Source organism: Mytilus edulis, chromosome 8, assembly GCF_963676685.1.
Source record: "Mytilus edulis chromosome 8, xbMytEdul2.2, whole genome shotgun sequence".
Taxonomy (NCBI): domain Eukaryota; kingdom Metazoa; phylum Mollusca; class Bivalvia; order Mytilida; family Mytilidae; genus Mytilus; species Mytilus edulis.
Genome location: NC_092351.1, coordinates 7,029,938 through 7,054,008, shown reverse-complemented (window position 1 = coordinate 7,054,008; position 24,071 = coordinate 7,029,938). Strand labels below are relative to the sequence as shown.

Sequence of the window (24,071 nt, the reverse complement as noted above, 5' to 3'; positions counted from 1 at the left end):
ATCATGAAATCTATCTCCACCAATAAGATTGTCTTCGTCATCAGTAGTTGGTGTTAAATAACGTAAATATTCAAAATCAAAGACTTCTTTTAAGGTATATTAATAAACGTATACATTTTAAATTCCAGTAGATTTTATAAACTTGCTCTCTTTTACCTGTCAGTGAATCAATTACAAGGGTCCTCTGAGTTGGGTTTATATTTCATAAATTTGGGTTAAACTTGTTGATGTTTGTGTTTTAAATGATGGAGGAATTAATTCAGATCGTCGTATTATAATGGTGAAAGCTGGTTTCATTTTTTAGACGATCATATACTAGACTTTCTTTTTGGAAAAAAAACTCTCAAATATTATTTTAAGACTGCAATTTCAAAGTCTGAACCTAATATTTATAATAAGCTTTAAACTAGTGTAAATAAAACAATCTTATCATGCTGTTATGATTTTAATATTGTAGCATCAACATGGACTTCATATAATAGTGTTGAAATGACAAAAGAAGTTCAAACCAGTCTTTTTGTAGAAACAAAAGGAGTCCAAACCACTCTTGTTGTAGAAACGACAGAAGCTCAAACCAGTCATATTGTAGAAACATCAGAAACTCTAACCATTCTAGTGATAGAAACAACAGAAGCTCTCACCAGTCGTGTTATTGTGGCAACTGAGTCTTCATACAATCTTAATGTGGTCACAACACCTGCTCCAACCAGTCTTGATCATTTATATGCACTGCTTATTATTCCGTTTATAGTACTTCTAATTCTAGCCCTATTATTTAGAAAATACTGCTATCGAAAAAATGGACGCGTACACAATATATAAAATCTATGTAAGGGAAACCTGAAGCAATCTCGAATAGTTGACGTCCTGGCTGGAAAATGGATATTTTCGTCTTTCCTAATAAACTAATAAAGGCAGTAATGTATACCCCTAGTTTCTTTTCTGTATTTTATTCGAAATGGCAAAGGGCTTATTCTACAATATCACAATAAACAATTGAGGAACCCTATTATAATGTTACATAACACGCTGATGTTCAGGGTCTATTACCATGACCAATGTCGGATGTCCGTTTATTCTTTGCAAAGGGCTTGCGTTATATAGTTAACAAAGCTTAAAATTCTGAAGTAATAATTGTTTAATCAATATTACTATACTTTAAAGTATATTTGGATGTTGATATTGTTGTTCCATGAACCATATGTATGACTCAAATCTATGATGGGTTCCAGATTCTTTATCTATGGCAAATATGGTGCCATGTCATTCCAAATCTATAGCAGATTCTTTTGGATCCAAATGTATGACAACGCTTATGTTTCCTTTTATCTAGCTGATTTCTAGTTTTCAAGTTAATGGCAGATTTTCTGCAAATGCAACGGGAACCATCAGTACATATCTGACCAATGATTTCAAGTAGTCTTAAACAAGTGGAAATATCCAAAGGTATGAATATCCAGTTTAACAAATGCAAGAGATAGGACAACTAATGTCAGTGTGTAAAATATCTATATCCAATTTTTTTTATCGTTATATACGATAATGCCTTTTCTCTAATTCTTCGTCAATTTTTCCCTTTCTGCACCCATTGTATAAAAAAAACATTAATCAACGTGTGGTTCGTTTGATCTCAGTACTTCATTAATTAAAATCCGTTTATGACGTCGAATTTTCTTGCTTTCCTCTGAATTTCCTATTGTGACGGCATGAAAAAAGGTGACAATGCCTGATGACGTTACATAGAATGAACACATCTTTTTGCTGATCATTTGAAAAGAAGGAATAAGTTTGCCTTCATAATGTTAGAAAATCATTAGAGAAACAGATTCCACCACAAAATATCGTGTAATACGATATTTATCCACTCTCGACAGTTGAATTTGACAATTTTACTGTCTCGAGTGGATAATATCGTATTACACTCGATACAGTGGTAGCATCTATATGTAATTTTCGTTGTATAAACCTTTAACGATGTTTTAATGTATCTGAAACTCGTGTCAATGTATATGAGTGATAATTATAAACTGTTTAAATATACAATCAACTGTCCTTTTCGCCTAATTTGTTGAACATATACGTTGTAATATTTCGTTATAATATTTATATAAAGAATGAACAAAAAGTATATGTCTCTGTTGCAAGGTGACAATTTCACATACATAAGTAGTGAATTTTGAAATCGTCGTGTTTAAATCTAATTTCTTGGAATTAAGACGGGCGATTATCCAAAAAAATGACACAGGAAATCATTAAAAACAATTAAAGCTGATTAAATGTATCTTTATTATAGTTATTTATACGATGAAGTAAAATCACAAAAACGCTCAATTCCGATGAACATTCAAAATGGAAGTCCTTAATCAAATGGTAAAACCTAAAGCTCAAACACATTAATCGAATCGATAACAACTGTCACAATCCTGATTAAACCTGGTTATAAAGCAAGCTATAACACTCACTTATACTAGTAACATAAATAGTTAATACAGTTTAACATAATTATCAGTAACACTGAAAGTCATGTTGGTTTGTCAGCCTTATAATAAGGTGTTTTAACATCTCCTGAAAGCTTTTGACCTTTCTGGTTTTTTGTCCCTAAAAAGGATTTCTCTGCATTGTTGGTTGACCAGTATTTTTACATGCTTCTAAACATATTTGCCAAAAATACGACCTGTTTGGAAGACCTTTTCGACCACAGACAAGATCACATTGGTAAAACGCACAACGCATGCGACGTTGTAGACAAGTTCTGTTTCGGAAGGAAATGATTTTTTATCGATGTAAACAATGAGAAATTATACATTTTCTTATTTTTCTTTTATTGAAAATAGCTTTGTAGATATTATATAAGATCTCCGACGTTATTATTATGAATTGATTAAAATGTATGTTGACGGCTATCGTAGCTTTAATCTCGCTCTTTCTTCTCTTTTGTTTTTATTCTGCTGCTGCTCGATGCTAAACAAAATATTACACATACACAATGCTGCAATTAATATTTCTTATCTAGGATTTGGGGTATGTCAGGTAAAGACAATGTTTGATTCGTAATGTATAATAGATGTGTGTCTCATATTTTTTATAAAAACAATAAAAGGTGCTATTTCTGTACTCATGCATGTTTTTTAGAATGCCAATTACTACATGAAACCAGAATTATTTTTATCTTTTAATATAACAAGGTTAAAATGAATTTCATCGGGGAAGTAAAAACGATAAAAGCATTTTGAAATCTGAGCAAGTATAAATTTTATATTGATTGCACATAGCCACAGAAAACAAGTAAAAAGAAAAAGACAGACACAATTGTGAAAACTCGTCTGCATAGACACTAACACCTACAACGATACCAACACGGACTACAAAAAGTTCAAACATATTCCAGAGCACCTGAGATCACCTTAAGTTTTTGGTGGTGTTCGTGTTGCTTAGTCTTTAGTTTTCTTTGTTGTGTTTTGTGTACTATTATTTGTCTGTTTGTCTTTTTTTTTAGCTATGGCGTTGTCAGTCTATTTTCGATCTATGTCCCTCTGGTATCTTTCGTCCTTCTTTTATACCGAATGTATGACCTCGTTAAACTACTATGTTACAGTAATCAAAAATATATCCCATTCTTTGATCGTAATCGGAATGCACTCGTTAGTTTTAAATTATTTAAAACCCATTAATTTATGACATTCCATCTGGTGCCTTTTTAATTGTCTCTGTTTTAACCATTCAACTGTATTACACTGTTGCAGTAAACTATACAGTTAGAGTATTGAATTGCTGGAACGCATACGAAGACTTGTCATTTATTTCTTATCTTATGAAGCAAGCGTATACAAAATCAATGTAAATCAACAGGTGTATTGATTTGTAATAAACGTTTCGGTGACTCAAACATAAAATAAAATGGCTGTAGAGTATAATTCAACTGAAAAATAAAATGCTAAAAGTTTAAAAAAAATATCAACTGCGTAAAAAAGGTAAAAAACGAAATTCAAAAAGTAATACACTAATTCAAAATTGCAAGTTCCCAAACCTAAACAGAAAAATAATATTTTAATACCATTCCTCCCCCTCCCCCCCCCCCAAAAAAAAAAGTATACACCACCCCAACCTACCCAACCCCCACAACTTTATCATTCCACCGTATATTAAAGTTTTATTGGATAACTCGTAGCACCATACGTTTTAAATTGTGAAGATGGTGTTTCTCATAAGACTTTTTCAATTTAATACCAAAATATGATAATTATTAAAGGAAGTTTAATAAAGAATGCATTAGTTGTATTGTAATCAGAGGTTGAAAAATATTTTACTTTCACGCTTTAAAGTAAAATAAAAATTTAATAAAAATACAATATAAAGCTATGTTTCAGCGTATACATTAATATTGCAAGTTCCCAAACCTGAACAGAAAAATAATATTTTGACACCCCCTCCCCAACACATCGTTACCAAGACATTTCTGTATATTAAAGTTATATTTGACAACTCGCAGCAACATAAGTTTTGAATTGTGAAGTAAGTGTTTCTCATAAGGATTTTTCAATTTTGTACTAAAGGAAGTTTTATAAGAAATGATTTATTTTTCTTGTTATCAGGGGTGAACAAAATTTTACAATGTATTTGCGATATGTTCTGTTTCTCGCTTGAAAATACTTATACAGTTTCAAAAAATATACAAAATAATGCTATGTGGTCAGCGTACACATTGAGAGTAGGGTTACGCGTCGGTATCGACTTTTTTTTCGAAAACGTATAATAAACACCTAGTTTTATTCTCATTATTTAAGTAAATCCACGACATTGCATATAATAAACTCATCATAGATATCAGGAATAAAATTTAATATATACGCCAGACGCGCGTTTCGTCTTAACAAAAGACTCATCAGTGACGCTCGAATCAAAAATGTTATAAAAGGCCAAAAAAAGTACGAAGTTGAAAAGCATAGAGGACCAAATATTCAAAAAAGTTTTGCCAAAAACAGCTAAGGTAATCTATTCCTGAGATAGAAAAGCCTTAGTTGTTCAAAAATACAAAGTTTTGTGAGCAGTTAATTTATAATTATGAACATATCAATGATCACTTTTGTCAACACAAAAGTGCTGACTACTAGGCTGGTGATACACTCGGTGAATAAATCTCCACCAGCAGGGGCATTGACCCAGTGGTTGCAAATAAATTCATCATAGATATCAGGAAGAAAATTTAATATATACTCCAGACGCGCGTTTTGTCTGAAAAAGACGCATCAGTGACGCTCGAATCAAAAATGTTATAAAAGGCCAAATAAAGTACGAAGTTGAAGAGCATTGGGGACCAAAAATTCCTAGAAGTTTTGCCAAATACAGCTAAGGTAATCTATTCCTGAGGTAAACCAAAGAAGTTAAAACAGAACCTCGTCTCAACCACATATCATGAGGATAGGAAATTGGTTCGATTAGCAAATGTTTCTCTCCACTAAAGTATTCCTGGCAATGAAAATTCACTTATAATTTTTAAATTTTGACCTTTATGGTTTTTCTCACATTGCTAGCCATGTCTACAAGAACATTAGACAGTCGTTGAAACGTAGAAGAGATAGAATTCCTAATTTGCTTTTATTACACGACATCCATGCCGGTATTGACGAAAGTTTAGATTCATACTATTAACGTTTATGAATTCACTTAAACTATTGTACTGTTTCTCCTGAAATCATCATTTTCTTACATTATTCAAGGTTATTTTGACAACATCACGCTATCCAGAAAAGAAAGTGAAATATTCAGCAATGGTTACTTTGATTTTTGTGAACATTCGACTCGTTTAAAATTTTATATTATCTGTTCCAATATGCTTGTTAATTACTAGCACAACATGGTTTAGATTGATACTATTTTGATTGGAATACATTATTTGATGTAATGTTTTTGTTATAAACACATGTTCGCTTTTTTCTGAATTAACTCTTGTCCTGTATGCATGTGATCAAGCATTTTTGAAGATTTCACTAGTATCAAAACATAAAATAAAAGAGAACTTAATTCATAGTCCGGCAAGCTATTACCTGATTTTTAACATTAATTATACAACTTTCCTTTATTTTTAAATAAAACACTATTTCTTTACAGTTCAGACAAATGTTAGATTTAAATCGAGCATTCATCTTTACTGGATTTTTTTGGCTTTTTTACTACATGTATTTGTATATTCTTCAACTTAAGCAGCAGATGGAGATACAGTCATGTGACCTTAAGAAAATGTGGGTATTTTTTCTCAGAAAGTGACAGGAACATTAGAGAAATATTTTAAACACCGTTCAGTTGATATTTAGAAACAACTCATTTCTTTTCTTTCAATCATGAAATCTTAAATTACATACGTTAAGGTTCCACGGCGTAAAGCAACCAACAATCAATCAATCAATCAATCCAAAAGAAATATAGTCTTCATCTTACGTGCATTTTCTTTTTGATGTTTTAAGGAAATAACAATTTCAAGTGTGTTCACCATATGATAAAAAGTGACCGTTATTTATAAATATATGAGCAGCACCATTTTTCATTTGTTGGATATTTCTGTTTGGTATTTTTATTGACATTTATTGTAACATTTTCTCTTGTCCAGTTTGGATTGTATGTCTACTGTTTGCATGCATATGTCGGTGTAAAAAAAATAATCAGTAACTTGATTTTTTAGTCCACATTTTATGACATTAAACAAGTCAGAAAAAATAATATTGTCAAACAATACTCCCTTCGTTGAAGATTATAACTCATCCGAATATATTTGTTATCACAATTTTATAAGAAGAGGTGAGCATATTAACAACCAGAAGCAATATGAAAAATATTTTGTTCAATTACATTTGTAAGCTTTATGTTGTCTAATTCGTAAATCATTTTATCATTTCAGTACCCAGTAATAGAATGTAGGATGTTTGTTTGTCAAACATACAGTTGTAGACAAAAGGAAAATAAAGGCGATTGACACGACATATTGTTTCTGTATGCAATGTTTTTTTTCTAAAAAAAAGTGGGCTTTTTTCAAAAACGGTTATTTCTAATTCAGATCTTACCTTTTCATTTGATTTTGCGATAAGGAAATATCAATCGGTTGATGAAGAGTTAAAATCCCGGATCTTGCATAACTAAAAACGTGAGGCAAAAAAGTAATAACAAAAATACCGAATTCCAAGGATTATGCAAAACGGAAAAACTGTTATAATCCTGGAATTTCGTTATGAAGAAAACGGTAGACTTAACCAGGTGTTATAGCTATCTAAACCTGTGGCTTGTATAAAGTACAGAGTTTTACGCTCCTTGTTTATTATGATACGACTTTTTATGGACATTTTGTTAGATAAATATTTAGGAGACTATGAGTACACATATGTGTTAACTAATGCTCATATAAAAACTCATCACAGATACCAAGCTTATATTTCTATATTCAGGACGCGCGTTTCTACATACGACCCAGCAGTGGCGATCGAATTAACACTGACAAGTTAATTTTAACAAGTGTATCAAATCAAAATCCAATTCATAATTAAAAGGGGTGTAAATTAAATATGAACTTAATATTCACGGAGTGTTGTGTTACTATACATAAAGAGCTAATTGTGTTCTTAAAAAACCTGTTGATATAATAATTTATTGTCCAAATGTATTTAACTCGAATACTTTTATTAAAGACGGAGAATTGTGTATTGAAACGTATTTTTCTATATAAAATTTCATATCTATTTTTTTTCAATACTGTAAGCGCATTGTAAATCTGAATTCGATACTAATGTGTTATACGGCTTTTGCAAGCCATATAGGAAATTAATAAGATCGGACTCACCGCAATCATTTTTTAACATCTGAGGTGAAATTGAGGATGAAAATGTCAACAATTTTTATAAAAAAAGAATAAAAGAGTTTATCGCGACCTTTTTTTTATTTATTTACTTAATAACTTTTTGCTATTAACAGACTATCTGTACAAGAAACAGATGAAAGAAAAACGCAATCAAACACAATTCATTTTATGCAAATATCTTTCAATATGCTGGCCATTAAGAAGGAAAACTAAAATCTTTAAAATAAAAACAGACAAATAAAGAATTACATGTAAGAGATAACAGATGTACACAACACACCTTCTGCATTGACAAGATCAGAAATTATAGTTTCAGGAATATTGCAAACAATGTAAATTAAGAATTTATGTACCATTTCTTTTTCAATCAGACCGGTTCAGGCATAAAAATCGTATCAGTTTTGGTGTTTTTTATTTATAATCAAGAATAGTTTTTAATGTTCATATTACACTTAATACATCTGTTACAATAATGAGATTATTTATCAGGTGTTCTTCATTTTCCGGCATCACGTTTATGGTTTTACTTGTGCTAGTAGTAGAATAAATGATTCTTGTAATATCAGAGCCTCCATTACTTATAGCTTTAGTCCATTCAGGATCCGTGTGCTGTTGCAATTTAATATCTTTTCTTCCTTAAAATGTACCCTTATCTGTATCAAGCTCAACGAAAAGATCGAAAAAATAGTTCACGGTACATCCTTTGCAAAATATAAAAAAAATATGGTAAAATATATACATATGTTCTATTTATGTAGCACCAAAGAACGCATGTTTTCGTCTCAATTCATGAAAGATGTTTCGCGGTCCAAAATCGACATACAGTACCAAATCATTCATCTTATCTGTTAATTTGATATACTCGTATATAATAGTGTAATACATATTATTGTCATTAAATTTGCATGGCAAATGCTACAAAGAGAAGCGTACAGTGTATGTCTTGACTTAATCAGTTTGAACTTGCAGAAAATCAATTGTAAATATATAGATCAACTGAAAACGAAGTCGGGTTTATGCACATTTAAGTGAATAAGGAAAGGAACGAAAATAAAGACAGTACATGAAAATTTTTACACACGATAATCTCTCTCTGCTTTAACATGTTTTTTAATTATTATTTTTTATACATGTGGCGGAGGGGTTTTAATGTTTTTTCTTTCGTTTAAAACATAAATTAGGCACTTCCTAAGATCAGTATCAACTATATTGATATGGTGATCATATTAGGTTTGATAGCTTATCAAAAGAAAACGCATGTTATTGCGTGTAAAATTTTGATTTGATTGACGAAATTAGATAATACAATATATTTAGATATAGTTAGGAATGTATCTTTAATTATTTGTGAAGTGTTCTCGTGGTTTTATATTATCGATAAAAAATCTAAGACGAAAATCACTTTCTCCTTTGAAAGAACCACATAATGTTTGTTATAATTATATTGGTCATGCAATTTCTAAACCCATTGTCAAAGTGTATTTAAACTATCACGTTTGAACTCTAGTGATAGAAGAGTTTTATGTAGGAAAATGTTCTGTTTTAATATACTGCATCTTTTTTCAGTTGTTGGCTTTTCAATTTTGCCTGATGTAGGTAAGTGGTTTAAATTAAAAAGAAAAGAAAGGTAAAGAAAACGGGCAAGGGGCAGTAAAGGCCTCAAAATTATGCTTTCTTGGTTTATCAAGAATAAACTTGTGTGTTTCACTGACCATGTTCAATAAATTCATCACAGATATCAGGATTGACATCATGTACGCCGGACGCGCGTGACGTATAAAAAGACCCACTAGTGACTCTTCAATAAAAAATGGGCCAAAAAAAGTACAAAATTGAAGATCATTAGGGACCCTAAATTCCTAAAAAAATTGCCAATTACAGCGCTAGTTAAGCTATTGTTCTTCTGGGGTAGAAAGGAGTAGGTTCAGTAAGACCCCTTATTGGCCCCAAAATATAGCAGTTTTACAAAATTGTTAAAATGAATATTTTCAGTTTTGTTTTTTTGTTTTTTAATTTATCATATTTTATTGAAATCTGTACCTTTATTAGTTTGAAACATCAAGTACCGGTACCTTATCCCGGCCTCGCTAATATAAGCAAATAAACATATTTATACAGTTGTTAATCTTTGTTAGTATTATACATGTACCTACAATAATAATCAAGTATAACAAATGCACAGGTTTTGAAAAAAAATATATATATATAGTTTTTTATATTAAATTTCATTTTTTTCTGATTTGCACATGAACATAATGAGTTATACACATTTGTTTGCATACTAGTTATATACACTACACAGAAGATATATAATACATTTGATAGACACAGCTGTTTTATACATTACAGAAAAAGATTTTAAGACAGAGGCTGTTTGTTGGATATGAAATATATATACACTATATGTGGAGTCTATTTGTTTTTTTGTTTTCTACTTTTATGAAAGTAAAAGAGTCCAGGGGTTCCAGGAGTTTTCTGCCCTACTGAGTAATTTATTTTTATAGAATATATTATTTTCTATTAATTAGTTTTCTTTTAAATAATGTTTTAGTGCTATTATATTGGTTTGTTCTATAGATAGTTTGCTTCTATAAATGTAGAATTTTGTTAACAGAAGAATTAAGTTTCTTAAATCATTTTTATCTGTTTCTGTTAGAATACCAAATAAAACCAAATCAATATTTAAAGTTAGTTCTTTATCTGTCTTCTCAAATATCCAGGAGTTAAGGTCTTCCCATAGGGTTAATATATATGGACACGTCCAGAATATATGTTCTATTGTTTCGACCCCTCCGCACCCAAAACTACATATATTTGTATCTATAACTTTTATTTTAGGGAGAAGTTCATTTGTGCCTAAAACTCGATATATTATTCTGTATTGAAACCATTGTAATTTTGATTTTTTTGTTATATAAAAGGGCAATACATGGATATTTTTTCAATTGAAGTTTGCATTGAGAATTAATGACCATTTTTGTTCATATTTTTGTTTAGGATTTGACTTTTTACCAATCAAAATATTATACATATCTTTTGAACCTTTCTGAAATTTAAAAAAAAAACCTTTAACACTGAGGACGAAACTGGACCGTTTTCTCTCTTAATGTCATTTGGACATACTTGATATTCTTTTAAATACTTTTTTATTGCCGAAATTAGGCCTTGATATGTGAGAAAATTAGTTTAAATATTGTATACATTATTAAAGTGATCAAAAGTCCTAAAATTTCCACCTTCCTGTAACAAGTCATTGAATAGCCAAACCCTTTTTTTGGCCCAATCTTTATATAAAATTGAATGGTTACCAATATTTATTCCATCATTCTTCCATAAAGGGCATGTGTTAATTTGAGAGTTATGTTGTACATTTTTAAGATCTTGCCAAGCATCAAATACTTCTTTCCAAAATGGATTATTTAACTTTTTATAAGGACCAAGAAACTGCATTTCCAAAAAATTCAAATTTTCTGAAAAGAGAAATAATTTCACTAGTTTTGAATTATTCTATTAACTCTTCTTATCCAGGTTAATTTAAGACCTTTTATGTAGTTTTCAATATTTATAATTTTTAGTCCTCCTAAACAGTGGGGTTTGGAAAATGTGTCTCTATTGACTTTATCTGGTTTGTTATCCCAGATAAAGGAAAATATTTTTTCAGTAAAAATTTTAAGCTTTGTGCCATTTGGACTAGGTATGGACAGGAATAGATGGTTTAATTTTTATATTATAAGTGTTTTTATCAGTTATTTTTCCAATTGGTGAGAGTATTTGATTAGTCCAATTTTTATAATGTTTTCGATTTCTTTCAACCTGGGGTTATAGTTTAAATTTTGAATTTCACTAATATCCACTGAGACATTTATCCCAAGAAGTGTAAATCTGCTGGAACCCCACTCTAATCCCCACTTAACACACAAAGTTTCTTGGCAAACTTTTTCTTCTCAATCCAAACAACCTTGGTCTTCTCTAATTTTATATTAAGACCTGATAAATCATTTTCTTCTGTAAAAATTAAAATATCATAAATTAGTCTAGTATTTTCACCAACATATCTTCAGATCTGTAGCTGTTTTGATTTCTACTTCTTTTACATTTTGATAAAAACTCCGAGATATTAGAAAAAAATCAAGCCTACCTTGCTTCAGAGGATTAACTTTTCTCCATGTTAATCGTTTCTTGTCTGGGTAGTATTCTCGAAAGGGATCAATTAGATCATAAGTTTCAATAAGTTCTAAGATTTTTTCTCTTGCTCGTGGATTATTTATACTTAGGTTGTTGTATGTATCTAAAGCCTGATTTTGAACTAAGTTAAAATCTCCTGTCAGAATAACTTGTTGGTAGTTAAAGTTTTCTATTATTTCATTTTTTATTATAAAAAGATGGTGAGTCATTATTTGGTCCATATAAATTAACAAGTGTTATATTTTTACCTTCAATTGTAATATCTACACCAAGGAATTGGAAATTTCCATTAGCATCTTTCTTTATTTTCTTTATTTTATATTCAAAATTATTTGCAAATAAAATGGCAACTCCTCTTTGATTGGAAGCAAAAGAATTAAAAATGCATTCTTCTCCCCATTTGTTTCTAATAAATGATTCATCTTTTTCAGTAAAGTGTGTGTCTTGCAGACAGTAAATATGTCAGAGTTTTGATTTTAAGTATTCGAACACATCTCTCCGTTTCTCTCGAGAATTTAAACTTTGTCAGTTGTATAAGAAAATTTTTAATGAATCCTTAGTCATTTAAACAGCTTAGATATAGCATAAACTTTACATTTATGATTTTCATTCCTTTAATTACACTTTGACTCATACACCTGTCTATGAAAATACAAAGCTGTAATATTATATCTGAATAAACAAGTTGATATATAAATCTACATTCGTGCATAAATAAATCTTTATAAAAAATTTGTCAAACATCGTAAGAATTGAAATAAATAAAAAAAAAAGCAAAAGTAACAACAATCATGATTGTCATATTATGATATGTTTTCTGATTTTTATAAATAAAAACAAATTTTGGATAACCTGTTTCCAAAGAAAGTGGTTAATGGAGAAAATACCCAACAAATTTATACCCACTCAAACTAAATTTCAACAATCAAAGAGAGACAATCCAAAATAGTATTTACCATTAATTGTAAGATTGCAAACCATATGTGTTTGTCAAAGTTTTAGTCAGTATATTATGGTTATTTTCAAAGTCTTATTTTGATTTCATTTTTTTTCCTATTGTCCAAAGAAAGACATTGGTCTCATAACCTTAAAATGGACACATATTTTAATACTTTAAAATGTTTTTCTTATATATGTTGGTTAATTATAAGGAGGATGCAAACTACATGTACAAAATGTACTACAATAACAACAGAAATATTAACCAACAAATTGAACAAAGCAACACAAAAAATCAATTTAGCATAAAGTAGGATGCACTTTCATATAAATGAACACAAGCAATTGCAAACATGTTTCAACAGTTACAATGTAAGCATTCCAAGCCTAAAGCAAAGAAAATAAAATGGCTGTAGCCAATAATTACAACTTGAGTTCAACCCTAAACTACAACTATTCTCTCAGAAGTAATTTATTAATTAAGGCATTAACATTTCAGCCCGTGGTTAAATATCCAAATGAAAAACAAATACATAAATGCATATTTAGAAGGTTGTCTGAAAAAGAGAACTGATTCCCTTTTCTATGATCTTTCTTTAAAATTATTTTTCATTGATTCATTAATATTTGATTATTTATTTAAAAGTAATATGAGAGAGATATTCTGTATTTTTGATTATTTAAATGAGAGTTACATGTAAGTAGATAGTTTTAGGACTGTGTCCATTTTTCATTTGCATTATTATTAACAAATGCAAGCTCATAAACTAAAAGCGCATAGAAGCACATGTAAGAACAATTCAACACACATATACTTACACTAATTGTAGTATTCTAAAATGTATAAAACAAATAATAAATAAATCAGAAATTGTAGATATGTACAAATATGCATGCATAGTATATGTATTTTACTGGAGACAACAAGCAGATATCTGAAGCAAAGTCTGTAAACTTGTCAATAGTGATAACAGTATGTGATGCAAGTTAGCTACAACGGAATTGCTTGCGAATATGCCACTAGTCTCTTGAACTAGTGCGTGTTTCAAGTATTACAGTGACTCCTAAGTGACGCATGAGTATTTTTGGTTTTTCATCAGACTTAATCTTGTATGCAATTTTTGCAACTTCATTTCGGGCTTCCTTCATGCATGGAGGCAGATCATCTACAATGCGGATATTCTTTCTGGCTAAACGAGAGCCAAGTGATAAGAATAGCTCTTTATTGGCATAATGTATGAATCTAATTATTATGGGATTTGGTCGTTTTCTCTCTCCTGAATTCTGCCTAGCTGGTATTCTATGAGCATTTGCAAATGGGAAGCTCTCTACCTAAGGTTTTTCCATTTTTAATAATTTATCATCAGGTCATCAATTACTTTCCAGATGTTTTCATCATTTTGTCAGGCATGCCATACACTAAAACGTTATATTTGCGGTCATGTTTTTCAAGACGGAACTGCTTTTCTTTTACATTGTTCATGTCAGTCTCAAAACTCTGCCTCATTGACTCTAACTTCTCTACCTCCAGTCAGAGATCGCACATTGAGTTCCATAGCCTCAACCCCTCTGTGTAACTCATCGTGATCTTGTCTTAATTCTTTTAATGCTTGACCTGTTTTTGAGACATCTAACTTTACTTGTGTTACATCCTGTTTTACCTCCTGCACTAGATTTGAAAATTTATTTTCAATTGTATCTAATTTCTCATTAAATTTATTTACTTTTGAGTCTACTGCCAAAATAAGAATTTTCAGATCTTCCATAGTTGTATTTAAAGGGCTTGCCATGATGATATCAGTATAGTGTGTGTCAATTTCAATATTACCTTTATGATTGACATGTACATGTATGACGTAACAGGTAAACAATATCAACGATGAAGCGATGAAACTATGTCACAATACCATGATTGAAAATGCGTAATAAATGTTTTTGAACTATGTAAAATCTCTAGACGATTGTTTGTTTTTTTATTTTTGCAATCTTTAAAGTATTTCTATTACATATTCATTGAGTATTTTGTTTTTTTCCCTTGACTTCAAAAAATTACATGGCGGCTGCCATTACAGGGGAGATAATCTCTCTTTTAGTTATTAATTGGAAAGTAAAATGATTCTGCTACATAAATATGGGCTGTTTTTGACATTACAATGCACATATATCGGATATTAGCATCATAAAGTCATGCTAAATTACTGTAATCTTCACAATTTTAGCATTTAGTTAAATTTAAGACGGTTTCCCTATTAACTCAAAGTGGCCGCATTCGTGTTCATTCTTAATATTGAAATGTAAGTTGTATTTGATGATAATACATAACATTTGTGCAGAAAAATTGGTACCGTTAATGTTATTATTATAAAGGTTGAGGATGGAAACGGATGCGGCCCATTTCATTTTTGACAAAAAAACATCTGAAAAGTGATATTGTTTTGCATATTTGATGGATTTTTCATATTTAAGCTAGAATTGGAGCTTTTTAATGAGTGAATCAGTTAAAATCTTTCACATAAACTTATTGAATCAACTGAAATAGACACTTAAGTGTTTAAAAAGTGTCTTAAATCTTTTGTCAGATGAACTTGAAATTTGAGGCCAAAATCGGCCCTAACCGGACCTACTCCTTTTTTATTACAAAATATCCAAGTTTTGTAAACAGTGAACAGTAAACTTATAAGCATGACGAACGTTTCAATAATAGTTCGTCTCATCGGATTTCTATAATGACCATTGTTTATACAAATCTTTGGACAAAACTACACAAATGATAAACTAACGTGATTTATAACTTTTCTAACAATAATATTTTTTGCCATCTTTTTCAGCATGTCAATGTAATTTTCCATCACAGCTTATAGGAGTGTGGAAAGGGGCTGACAGAGGCGACATGACTTTTGTTAATTCTACATACATACAATTTTATAAAGTGACTATTCCTGGGGTCAGTTCTTTCCATTTTTACTGTGAAGAGCAAAACAGTGCAGGGACTTTATACTACTTGAGGTAATAGGAAGTTAAAATTATGATAGAAAATTATTTTTAAAACTGATATTTGTTGTAATCATTTATATTGATGCGGGAAACATAATATCCACAGAATCGTAGCCAGGTCACTATTGTCAAGTTTTTAAAATAGAAAAAATATAATTATATGTATTGAGGGATGAATCTTATGAATGAAAAAAAACATTTTCATTAGGTCATATTAAAAATTTAGATCTTAAACAACCAAATCAATATCTCGGAAATAAATTCTAGCTGTATTATGTATTAAAATTTAGAATGGAAATGGGGAATAAATCAAAGAGACAACAACCCGACCAAAGAGCAGACAACAGCCAAAGACTATCAATGGATCTTCAACGCAGCAACGAAACAATATTGTCTTTTAAATTCCTATTAAAACATATAGATCGACTGCTTTTAGATTGAAATCATTCTTCGAGAGTTTTAAAGTTATTAAAGTCCATGATACGCTTTTCGGACACACGATACCATGCTTTTAATACATTATACTCCAGACGTACAATTTGATTACATGAGACTTGTCAGTAGCTTCTCGAATACAAACAGTTGGAAAACAATCAATACATATTAAAATTGTTAATAATGGAGTTGGTAAATAACACCTGTGTAACTGATATTCATGGCTACACAGTTATTGGTAAAGATAAACAAATCTTTTCTATGTAGGTGATGTATGACCTCCTACAAATAACTGCTAATTAAAAACAGTTTAATTTAAAGAATGAAAGATGATATTCCGGTATACAAATTCTCATAACAAACTATTCAATATTTCAGAGCAGAACAAACGAACAACATTTTTGGCTTGATAATAAAGTTTTATATGTGCTTAGAAATACATGTTGTTGATAGTGATATTGCCTATTACTACCAGTTAACAGGTGAGTGTTGAAGAATTAACTGTTTTCACATGTTACATTATTTTGATATTTTGTTTGGCTATTCTTCATCGGGAATAGATTTTAAACTTTATTGTTTTGAGACGTCACTGATGAGTCTTTTTACTCAGACTGTTCTACATCAATAATAGATTACCTTAGATAAGCTGTATTTGGCAAAACGTTTATGAGCTTTTGGTCATCAATGCTCTTCAACCTCGTACTTTATTTGGCCTTTTAACATTTTTCATTCAAGCGTCACTAATGAGTCTTTTGTAGACAAAACACGCGTCTTGCGTTAATACTAAATTTCAATCCTGGTATCTATGATAAGTTTATTTATATTAAAAATTACACCATTCCAGGCTCTTTTACTTTCAACATAATCAAATATTACTAATAATTGACAAGTTCTTGGTCGAATCTGATTCCGATTCAAATAGCATATGTCACAAAACTACATGATCCCTGTAACCTAATCTGTACGTTCTGCCTCTATCAGGTGCACAGCAATAGAGTATTCAGGATTTGCAATAAACACGGGTTATACTCACATCTTAACTTCGTCATTATACAGGGAATAACTGATTTCCTTATAATCAGACTTTACCGAATTGTTAAATATTAATCTAATTCAATATTTTTTTGCCCTGAAACACAAATGACTATTTGAATATTGTCTTTTACCTTTTTTACTCATTTATGGTGATTCAATGATATATTAATATCAATACATCTTATAACTATGCGAGAGTACAGTAAACACAAAATTCAGTTAGTTGGATGATCTGGAACCATTCATCACAGCAAGCAAATTGGTAAAACACTTATGGATGTTTGGGATATTTTCACCGTTTGTTATTTCTACATTTGTATGGGAAGTGCATGTATATTAAATGCTACTGAATAAAAACAATACATCATTCATCTGAATAATGGATATGTTGGATATCATCAAATATAGTAACTTAACAACAATAACAACAACAACAAACAAACGAAAAACAATTGCATATGACGTATAGGGGCGATATGCATTCTTCAACAATAAGAAGAAACCAAAACAATATGTGAAAAATGAATTAAAGTTTACAAAAGCAACTAAAAATTTACAATGCAAAACCAATTTTCAACTTACTAAAACATTTACATTTACACGCTTGTTCCAAGTCAGAAGTAGTCAGTGGTTATCCAATCGTTCGATGTGTCTTGGCTTTCTATTTTGCCCTTTGATTCGGATCTTTCCTTTTCAGATTTGCAACGTTGTTCAGTATTTTTGTGATTTAACTTTTTTGATATGTTTAAGAAAACTACTGTCGAGGTTCGTGATTTCAAATCCCGGACATGCGAATACAAACGTGGTGGGTTTTATCGTTTTTTTTACACACCTTTTTCTTTCTCTTTTAAATATTTGTTAACTACGCTTAACCGTTTCAGATCAGAATATTTACCCATCTGAAATGACATATATTGTGATTTGTTCACATCAAATTCTTTTTTAAAAGAGGGGCGAAAGATATTAGAGAGACATTCAAACTCATATGTCGAAAATAAACAGACAAAGCCATGTCCAAAAATGATAAAGAGACTAATAAACAAACAAAAGTACATACATAACAACATAGAAAACTAAAGATTAAGAAATACGAAGACCACCAAAACTAGGGGTGATATCAACTGCTATGGAAAGGTAAGCAGATAGATCTGTAATTGACAATGTTTACAAATGCATGAAAACATACACCACTTCTATGTAACACGTTATGTCATAGCAATAGCTAATATTTGTACAGTAACATAATTGGTTTTGTTTTTGCTTAATCTATAAAAAGAAAGATGTGCTTTGATTGCTAATGAGACAAATCTCCATAAGAGACCAAAGAGACGCAGAAAATAACAACTATAGTTCATCGAACGGCCGCAACAATGTGCAAAGCCCATACCACATAGTCAGCTATAAAAAGCCCCCAAAATAACAAACGAGAAAGCTAACGTCCTAAGTTATGTACAAAAAATAAACGAAAAACAAATATGTAACACGTAAACAAACGACAACTACTGAATTACAGGCTCCTGACTTGGGACAGGTACATACGTAAAGAATGTGGCGGGGTTAAACATATTAGCGGGGTTCCAACCCTACCCTTACCTTTGAAGGTGGTGTAACAGTACAACATAAGAACGAACTATGAAAATCAGTTGAAAAAGGCTTTACAAATACTACAAATACAAGTGGACGTGGCCGGGTACTTGTACATTCCATCTACAAAAAGACACTAAGTACAGATCTGAGGGTACTTTCAGTTACTGACAGCTAGTAAAAAGCCACTAACAACTTATACAAAAATCATGCATCTATTTATTTATTAGAACATGATCCCTATTTGCAAGATAACATGGTTGGAGATAGTACAAACTCAGCTACTTTTAATAAAGTGTGCAGCAGGACATTGGTCAGTCGTAACTTTATCACATTAGTTCGAGATGGTAGGTATATGTTTGGCCTCAGGAGATTTAAGACAAAATGCTAAAAAGCATTGTTTTCTATTTTTCTAATTACAGTTTAGCTTCAGTATAAAGCCTTCACTCCATAGATTAGATTATCTTGCATTTCTCGATTTTTCAAACGGATTCCGAAATTACGACAAAACAAAAAGAGACAGTTATCACATTCCTACATTTTTGCAAAAAGAAGCAGAAACAAGTATCATCAAAATAAATTAAAAACTACCACTGCCGAGGTTATTCAGATATGTCACCGGTCGCTTGCTCATTTAATACCGAACCCGGTGATAGTATAATGCGGTAAGTCACATTTGTAAAAAAAAACACGGAGGGGCCACATAAAGAACAGGATAATTAGTTTTGTGTGTGTGTTGTGTTTCTTAGTCTTTTGTTTTCTCTGCTGAGTTTTGTGTACTGTTGTTTGTCGTCTTTCGGTTTTTTTTCTATGTCATTATCAGTATGTTTTTAACTTATAAGTTTGAAATTGGCTTCGATAGCGTTCACATCTCCTCAGGAGTAGATGTGTTTTTTTCAAATTTTGTTATAGGACTTTTTACAAATGATATTGCACTGGTAAACATAAATAGTATGTTGATCGCTGATATTTCTAACTGCAACAAGTATACTCGTAAAATAAATAGTTAATAAATAAAGGCAACAGTAGTATACCGCTGTTCAAACTCATAAATCAATGGACAAAAAACAAAATCGGGGTAACAAACTAAAACTGAGGGAAACGCATTAAATATAAGAGGAGAACAACGACACAATACTACAATGTCACACACACAGAAACGGACCAAGCATCAGACAAAATCCCACGAGAATAACAAATATAACATCAAAACCAAATAGTACATGAATTTGGGATAGACAAGTACCATGAAACGTCTTATCGCAATGTGAATTTACACTCAAAAATAAGAGAAAACAAACGACGCAACGTTAAAATGTAACACACACAGAAACGAACTATAATATAACAATGGCCATTATCCTGACTTGGTACAGGACATTTTCAAAGGAAAAAATGGTGGGTTGAACCTGGTTTTGTGACATGCCAAACCTCCCTCTTTTATAGCCATGTGAAATATAACATTAAAATGACAACTTAACACCACAGGACTACAACTTAAATAAATTAGAGAACACAATTGACAAAGAAACACATGAACAACAGCTAACAAAAGGCAACAAGTTCAAAATTTTAATACGCCAGAAGTGCATTTTGTACCCCACAAGATCTACTAGTGACGCCAAGATACAAAAGTTTGAAAGCCGAAACAAGCACAAAGTCGAACAGTATCGAGGACCAAAAGATCAAAAAAGTTGTGCCAAAAACGGCCATTGTTAAATAGTAATCCTATGTATGCCAAAAACAGTTATATCGAGGCTGAAATGATTTCAATTACATTGAAGTAAACCACAATAACCATATTTCGGCGAACATGGTATAGAAACTATACAGTTGAACAAATCTCCTACATTTGAAGTGCTCTGAACGATAATGGAAACTAACACAAAGCTGACTGCAGTTTTTCCATTTTTTTTTCTTAATATTACCTATAATGTCTGTTATTTTGAACTCACATTATCATTACAATGAAATTATATGCGACTGTCATGCAAGTGAGATGTCAAGCTAGCTTAAAAACCAGGTTTATTCCACCATTTTCTATAATCAGTCAGAAATATGAAATTTGTGTTTCAATCGGTTGATGTGTTTAATATTTTGATTTTGCCATTTGATAATAGACTTTCTGCTTTGAATTTTCTTTAGAGTTCGGTATATTTGTTATTTAACATTTTAACGTGTAATAAACAATAGTTACAAATATGTTTTGATCTAGAAAGGATGACTATTGACAAATACATATCTAATGTGATTTTAAAAAGGTTCAATAGCCAATGGCAGTCTGAGAAAACCCTGTCCAGAAGACCTACTTGCTAAGTTCGGTAATGTTTCCATTCAGCAATATGGCAACGAAAACACATCGACATGCTCAGATACAGTATTGGATGCCTGCACAGATAACACGTTGATCAACATAACGTATAATGACACGTGTACAAATTCGTCAGACAAGACATTATCAGGTTTATCATTTTATATCTAAAACATATTTTACAAAAAATTTATAATGCATGTAGACATCATATTGTGATTTGGATGGATAGTTGTCTAATTAACACAAATACCACATCTTCTTTTATCTATATATATTAGAAGCTTTTACGGTGTTTATATATATTAAAGGTAACTTTTCGCATGGAGGGGCCCTTCAAATAAATTATAAAAATGTGTGTTTAATCATACATTATCTGAAACAATATAACAAAAGTACGAATCTTTAATCATGTATAATTCCTCTTCATAAAATTGTTTTCTGGTTTGTGTTTTGTTATAAATACTTTGATTCCAAGCCTTTTCTAACTATGTCATCTTAACACTTGATTAATTCATGAATAAAGCGTGTGCATGTGTTGATTGATCATTTCTATAAAAATATGAAAATCATTCGCCTTGTAATTGTTTTTCTTGAACAAGTCATAAATTGACGTCTTTTTTTAAATACATTGATTTCAATACTCTTTAAGTCGTCCGTAGTTAATATGTTTACTTCAAAATGATTGATCCGATATCCTTTTTTTTAATGAAATAATGTTGTGTCAATTGTTCTGATTGGACGGCAACAAGAGTAAAATCCTGTTTATATTGTATTTAACTAAGGGAATTCATGAGTGTATAACATAGAGAATAAGACATGGCAACATCCGTATCATATGTCGTATCATCCTGAGACACATTTATCAGCCCAAGGCCTTTAGGCTTTTAATTATCCCTTAATCAGCTTCACTTCATGGCGTTGGGTAAACTCAATTTGCGACAAACCACGTTACATGATATCCAAGCTTCAAAACAATGCGAGTATCTCTTCACAAATAATATATAATGACCTTGGTGTATAGATTCTGCGTACTGACGTCGTTTATCATCTTAACTACGTGTTATATTGTTCTTTTATTTGTCTTCGTTCAATTATGATAATGTTAATTTGGTTTTAATGTTAAATTAAATCTTCATTAATAATGATTATGATTACAATAACATAATTGGAAATACGTGTATTCATTTATTATTTAAATGACGTGAAAATGTAGATGTATAAATATGAATAAAACACTTTTTTTAAATGATCAGAACAATATTTTTCTAACGTTTAATAGAGTTTTTTTTTAAATGTAAAAGAAATATGCAGGAAAATAAATGTGTTTACCAAATTATCTAATGGCATTAGATAAGGAAGTACAAGGAGCAGACGCTATAGTCGGTTCGTAATGAATGAGAAATGTAGTGCATATGCCATGTTCACCGTATATTGTCTGTAATGATATTTAATTTCAGATCTAGGAGTATATCGGTGTATACATGAGATAACAGACGGATCAGATACCTACTTGTCTATATGGAACGACGATTCCGGTGTTACAAATCCGTTCAGCTGTCTGGTAAATTTATGTTAGGGTATTTGAAATGTTGAGACAGGAAAACATTGTCAAATTCTTCTGCCCTTGAATAAAGTAATGATTTATCTTACGAGTTTGAAGAAACTGAAAATAAAATGACGTGGCAAATATGTGGAAAATTTACAAATGGTTAACATTTTTTTAATGGATAAGAATGAATCTTTCGTGATCAATTTAACTAAATAAAGCTTCATCATTGACTTTTATAATGTAATACTCAAATTACGAAATATGTATAACAAGATATAAGTTATCGTTAACACACTGAAACCGATTATATGTGTTTAATAGGTTTGAATTTGTGTTCAAAATGACAATTTGATACGACAATCTATATTCAACTTTTTCTTGATATTTTATCTCGATATTGAAACAGATTAGACGATTTTAAACTAGAATCTCTAATATATGTAATGATTTAGACTTTCAAATTGTCAAATTCACAATGCTTATAGCACAGAAATACCCTTAAACCATGAATTGACGTTGGCATATCTGAATGTTAATATGTAACACTCTCGCATGGTAGCTTTATGTGGAATTCATTAGCAGGGTTGGGCTCCTTTCACAATAAAAGTAATGAGGAAGACTGATTGAAATGGACACTAAAACATATGTTTCGGTAAAAGATACCAAAGGAACAATCAAACTCACAAGTCGAAACAAACTTACAATGACATTGCAAAAAAAACGAGAAAAAAACAAAAGACAAACATAACACAAAACAAAACAAACGACTAAACAAAACGTAAGATGAATTGGTTGACCTATCAAACATTTATGTCTCTCACTGTGGACATGTTTTCGCAGTCCTCTCCTCCGTAGTCGTGTAATACCGTTTAATTTTCCGATAGTTTTCCATTCCTCTATTTATCCATTTGATAATCTTAACCAAGTGTCGATTCGCATGAAGGATGATGCATTTATAGCAGAACATATTTCATTGTCGACACCGTAACTTTCGTAGTAAAACGAATTCCTTCTGTGTGTGTGTGTGTATGTGTGTGTGTGTGTGTGTGTGTGTGTGTATGTGTGTGTGTGTGTGTGTGTGTGTGTGTGTGTGTGTGTGTGTGTGTGTGTGTGTGTGTGTGTGTGTGTGTGTGTGTGTGTTTGTGTGTGTGTTGCCTTGTGCTTTATAAACGATTTGTGAAAATTCATGTTTT

At 30.9% G+C, this 24,071-nt stretch overlaps 1 long non-coding RNA gene across 1 annotated transcript; it reads left to right on the top strand.

Annotated features, from left to right (window-relative positions):
• The first annotated feature begins 15,798 nt into the window (after window positions 1-15,798).
• LOC139486876 (uncharacterized) lies at window positions 15,799-19,359 on the top strand. The gene is made up of 3 exons (XR_011655664.1): window positions 15,799-15,973; window positions 16,775-16,878; window positions 19,246-19,359. It is a non-coding gene; the product is annotated as an uncharacterized lncRNA (long non-coding RNA).
• Window positions 19,360-24,071: the final 4,712 nt, after the last annotated feature.